The sequence below is a fragment of the Euprymna scolopes genome, chromosome 44, assembly GCF_053919585.1.
Source record: "Euprymna scolopes isolate OS-2025 chromosome 44, ASM5391958v1, whole genome shotgun sequence".
Taxonomy (NCBI): Eukaryota; Metazoa; Mollusca; class Cephalopoda; order Sepiida; family Sepiolidae; genus Euprymna; species Euprymna scolopes.
In genome coordinates this window covers 11,495,788-11,502,135 of record NC_136525.1, presented here as the reverse complement: position 1 = coordinate 11,502,135, position 6,348 = coordinate 11,495,788, and the positions used below count along the sequence as shown (strand labels likewise).

Genomic DNA, 6,348 nt, shown 5'->3' with positions numbered 1-6,348 from the left:
ATCAATTGTAAAAGCGATATTCTGAAGGTTGAAGGTTCAATCCTCAGTGTGGGCGACCGGAAATACAACTGCGAATTACTTAAGACCTTAATCCAGTCGTGGCTAATAAAACAAGAGCATGCTACCCAACCCCGTGAAGAAAATAAAAGGGCTCCGCTTGAAATTCCATCACAAATTCCCGTGTTCAACACAAACATTCCCGAGTTCGACAAGATACACCTGAAGAAGGTCGGAAGTTACGTCGAGCGAAACATTGTGAAAGACGAAGAATCCAAATAATACAAACTAGCGGGGCCTGTGGAAATTCCACAGAGGACTCATTCACATGTAATATATTGATGTTGGCATTCTGTAGATGTTCAGTGTAAATGGAAAGGCCCTGATATTATTGTAGCTCTTTTGTTAAAGCTGCAGAAGTATTTATCTAAGCTAGAACGAACGCCTGGACAACGCCTGGTCGTAAGGTACACTTAAATATGATATTTTAATTCTTGCAGATTTCGTATATATCATTATAGAGTTAATGTTCTATCGATTTTCATATATTATAAAGTTGCGATTTCAAAATATATATATATATATATATATATATATATATATATATATATATATATGCATTTCTCCCATCGTTTGATGCAGCTCTGGAAACCGTTTTTGTAGAACACCCCAGCTTGGTCCTCCAACCACGACATGACTTCAGAAATCAAGGCTGCATCATCTGGGAAACGCTTTCCTTTCAAAAACAACTTCATGGCTGGGAAGAGGTAAAAGTCAGAGAGTGCAAGCTCAGGAGAGTAGAGAGAATGGGGGAGGATTTCATAACCACACGCCCGTGCTTCTGATCTGGCGACATGCGAGTTGTGGACCGGAGCGTTGTCCTGCAGGAGGATGGTACCTTTGTTGATCTTGCCCCGCCTCTTGATTTTGATAGCTTCCCTTAATTTCCTCAAAAGTGAAGCATAGGCTCCTGTAATTGTGGTACCCTTTGCCAGGAAATCTGTCATCACTACTTCGTCCTGATCCCAGAAGACTATGAGCATGACCTTGCCAGCGGAGGACTACACCCTTGCCTTCTTTGTGTCCAAGTGCTTCCACTGCATTGACTGGGCTTTGGTCTCTGGATCATAGTGATGGACCCAGCTTTCATCCTGTGTAATCAGTCTTTTGAAAAACTTTGACTAAGTTTCTTGCCACAATCCAAATTCATCCTCGAGCACTTGACGCGTTCTCGCTTCTGGAATGGTGTGAGCAACCTGGGAATCCATCTGGCAGACACCTTATGCATATGCAAATGGTCATGAATGATAGTTTCCACAGACCCTGTACTAATCTTGACATCTTGGGCTATTTGGCGAATAGTAATGCGCCGATCTTCCAAAATGGCAGCCTCAACTTGACGGACAGATGCCTCATCAATGGCAGAAGGGGGGGGGGCGACCAGGTCTGGGAGCTGTTTCCATAGACTTCCGGCCATGTTTGAATTCATGATGCCAGCGTTTTACAATGTCATATGATTGCGCATTATTAGCATAAGTTTCTTTAATTTCATCAAAAATCTTGTGTGGCGTGCGTCCTTTCAAATACAAAAACTGGATCACTGCTCGACATTCAACAGGCTCCATTTTACACCTGACTCAGTTCAAACACCTGTAAAGCAGAAACCACAATTAGTTCAGAGCTGTAATTTGCCACATAACCCGTAGAGATATAAATCATTGCACATGCAAAATTTCAGCTAGATCAGACAACTAGAAGTGGGTCAGGGACGTTACTTATTGCACGTCCCTCTTAAGCGTGACACAGATGATAACACACAATCGTATTAACGTATTAATATATAGATTACGAATCCTAATCTCAAATTTCAGAAACGTAAAAGTAAAAATATTGTTATGCGCATACACACGCATACACACATATATAAGTGAAAATGTGTGTGAGGACACTTCTCAACCTATATACTCAACGAATTTTTGATTTACAGACTTGAAATTTGATATATATGGTATTCAGACACAAGGAAAACTTTTTAGTCGGTTTCCATCCGGAAAAAGGGGTTGTTAAGGGTATCAAAATTGAAAAATTGGTACGTGGTGGGGAGTCACAGATTTGTATATATTTGTCAACTGTTTAACGAATGCGCATGCGGGAATCGTTGACATGACAGCTTACTTATTTCAAAAATAAATAGTTTGAAAACAGTTTATAAAATCGTGCCAAGCTGGCCTAAAGGCTATCGTACTTGACTCAGTGTCTTTTAGGTTTTTGTTTCGATCTCAGTTCGGGTATTTTTTATTTTTTATTTTTTTACTTGCAAGGAGTGTACTGTTTAGAAAAAAAAAGAAAAGAAAGAAAAACAATAATAGTTACGGGAAATTTAATGATACCTGATTTTGAACGCCGGCTAAGCATAATATTTTTTTTTAATTTTCGGTTACTTTTTGATTGTGTTTAAAAGATTACACATTAAACTTAATTTCTCCGAGAAAAAAAGTGTGTGAAATAAAAAAAATATATATGGAATAATTTTATCTAAAATCTGAAAAAGCGTACATTTCACGAAAAAATTCATTATGACAAAAAATCGGCAAGAGAAATATAAGTTTCCTGGAATTATTTCCAAATTAAGTATTAAGTTATAGTCTTAAAATAATGAACTAATACAATAAATGTACTTAACTTTTGCTAACAAGGGTAATAATTATCCAAAAACGTGTCCATAGTAGCAACAAGATTTGTTTCGTGTCAAAAAAAAAAAAAAAAAAACCCGACATGGCGGCGAAATTCAAAGAAGTACGGAAGCACATTAATGACACAATGTCATTATTATTTAACAATATTCCGACATATCGAGCATTATTTTTCCTTTTCTTTATAAGAATATGCATCCATACTTACCGACATGGAATGCTTGTCTAATTCTTTCCATTTTTTAATTTAATTATTTTTGTATGTTCCTGTTTTTCAATTTAATTTTTTTCAATTATTTTATTTCCCAAGATTATATGAAAATTACCTTACATTGTTAATTATACGTTCTTGCGTGCAATAAAAATATTAGAATCTTACATATAAAGATTACGTTAAAAATGTAACCGTAAAAAAAATAAATAAATAAATACTTTTTGCAATTAATTTTTTTTTTTTTATGCTTAATTCAATGATAATATCGGTAGTTCAAGAAGTTATTTTTTCTTCGAGTTATATCGATTTCGTTAATACGACCTTTAGGTGCTTTTTTCCTTATGTTCCTTTAAAAAAAACTTTTTTTCATTGTTGTAATTTACAATGCTTTATTTTCATAAAAAAGCCGAAATAAATTCTTGCATTTTTTTTTACTACAGAAAACCATAACTTTAGTGAAAGCGTTTAGTATTATTAAAAAAAATAATACACTTTATTCGGATTCAAATAAAAATAATGTGTTCATTATATTCCGCGATCATGGTTTGATAAATACTGAAAATTTCATTAAAATTTCATAAAAATTTCATTAAAATTTCATAAAAATTTCATTAAAATTGGTTAATTTCCTGATTTTTGCTAGATTTTTAAGTAAAATGATGGGTCAAAATGTTTATACATTTTGAGCATCGGCATTCATTTTGCACGTACCGACATAATAATCACAGACACATGTCTCAGTTTTTTTTTGTTTTGTTTTGTTTTTAAATGAATTTAACGTTACGTTTAATACCTACAGTATTTCTGGGTTTTTTTTTTGGGGGGGGGGGTTACATGGGGGTCACCACTTATCAAGGCCCGAAGGCCACTCTGAGATAAGGGTTATTGCGTGTACAGTAATCAATGAGATAGTATTGTAGTAATCATTAGTACTGGGGGTTTTGATAGAGTGTCTTACTTAAGGGGGCGGTTTGTCAGGAGTTTGTTTATGTTGAACTTGAAGACGTCCAAGTTGTAGTCAGGTGGGAAACATTTAATGAACGAATTTTCCATGAAGACATCCAAGTTGTAGACAGGTGGGAAGCAGGCAAGTGGCAGAGAGTTCCACTGGAGTGCAGTTCTAAGAAAGAAACTTTGCTCATGTAATCTACGTTTGGATTTAGGCACAGATAGAGAGTTGGGAAAATTATTGACAGTAGTTTCAGCCAGACGGGCGTTTGTTGAAAATAAATAAAAAAAAATCTACATTAATTAAATATATAATATACGTGCGTATTTTACGACCGGGCAACGCCGGGAGGCCTGCTAGTATATTCATATAAAATATTCTTGCAATTCTTACCTTTTCCCCTACCCCAGCCGCCCTGGTTCCATTATCCTATTCGTTGGAGCACTACCCTAACCCAAACACTAACCCTAACATTTGTTTCTCTTGCATAAATAGAAACAGCAAAAATCCATCTGAGCCGATTTTGTTTCATCTCCCCTCCACCTGCCCCGTTCCTCACTGAGGGCATCATCTTTCTCTTCTATAAGAGTAACCAGACTGAGAACGTAACGCGAGACGACGTAAGGGTATCGAGTTTTGCGGTCGGTGCGATCCTCCCTCAATCCTCCCCTCTCCTCCTGCTCAATCCCTCCCTCCTCTTCCCCCCCCTCTTCGCATAATTGTCTGAAAAATATATACTCGTCTCTATTACCCTGTAAACCCAGAATATATATCGTAGGAATTTGACTTAAAAAGGATTCATTTTTTTTGTTTGTGATTATATATATATATATATATATATATATATACCGCTCCCCATGTGGGGGTACCAAATTGGTTAAAAGGGAAAATTATTCCCAACTCGCATTTAGGTAAAAAATGCACTTTCGTAAATAATTGAATTTATTCAAAACATATCGCTAAAACCAAAACAAAACAACATCTATATATATATATATATATATATATATATATATATATATATATATATACACACACACACACACACACACACACACGCACACATATATATATATATATATATATATATATATATATATATATATATATATATATATATATATATATATATATATATTCCAGGTAGAAAGATATCCAAAAATTAAGAATAATTGAATTTCACCAAGGGTCGCTGATAGTGCTCAATCAAAGAGAGCAAATTATATTTTCTTTTATTATTTATGTAAATACAGTCATATCTTGCTACGATGTGCAGACCGTTTCAATCGTATTTGAACGACTGAAAACAATGCCGAGATAAGCGGAGAGCACATACAGCACCTGGTATTCCCAAATGGTCACCCATTTTAGTATTGACCAGGCTCAACGTTGCTTAACTCAAGTGATCTAATGGGAACTGGTGGGTCAACGTGATTATGCCGCACATGCAACGCGAATGATTGATTGTATGCACTTAACTTGGTCAACGATAAGTGTTTATATGAATCGATTCTGACCCAGAAAACAGTGATTCTTCCCCCTCTGTCAGAAACATTGCTCGTAGAAGGTGAGGACTAAAGGACTAAATAAGAAAAGCAGGAAACTCCATTGTTGAATGTAGTTGTAATTGTTTGATTATTACATTGTTGTTTCATGCAGTTAATTTTATAATTTAGTCCTTAATCTACAACAATAAAAAATAACTTGATTTAAAAAATTTTTTTTTTTTAATGCCATTTTCACCCCAAGCAAGGTGCAGTGCCACTTTGAAGTAGGGGGCTACTATCGAGGACATAAGTTGCATGGATACTATGTAGGGAGTTGAGCTGCGTTGTCCCATTGACTACCATACGTTCATTAACCCCCTATCCTCGAGTGGCCTATGGGCCTTGATAATTGGTAACTCCTTTGTAAAAAAAAAAAAAACAAAAAACAAAAACAAAAAAACTGAACACAATGCCGAGATAAGCGGAGAGCACATTCAGCACCTGGTATTCCCAAATGGTCACCCATTTTAGTGCTGACCAGGCTCAACGTTGCTTAACTCAAGTGATCTAATGGGAACTGGTGGGTCAACGTGATTATGCCGCACATGCAACGCGAATGATTGATTGTATGCACTTAACAGAACACAAGTTGCAGGTCGTCAATGTGCGTTATGACATACAAAAATAAACTGCGATTCTGTTGTTCTACTGCCTCAAGAATTGATTTTTTTCTTTTTTTACATGAGGGTCACCACTTATCAAGGCCCGAAGGCCACTCAGGGATAAGGGTTATTGCATGTACAATAATCAATGAGATAGTATTGTAGTAATCATTAGTATTGGAGGTTTGATAGAGTGTCTTACTTAAGGGGGCGGTTTATCAGGAGTTTGTTTATGTTGGACTTGAAGACATCCAAGTTGTAGTCAGGTGGGAAGCAGGCAAGCGGCAGAGAGTTCCACTGGCGTGCAGTTCTAAGAAAGAAGCTTTGCTCATGGAATCTACATTTG

The 6,348-nt window shown here is 36.0% G+C and overlaps 1 pseudogene; it reads right to left on the bottom strand.

Annotated features, from left to right (window-relative positions):
• Positions 1-5,182: 5,182 nt before the first annotated feature.
• LOC145268978 (5S ribosomal RNA) lies at positions 5,183-5,300 on the bottom strand (annotated as a pseudogene).
• Between the last annotated feature and the right edge of the window lie 1,048 nt (positions 5,301-6,348).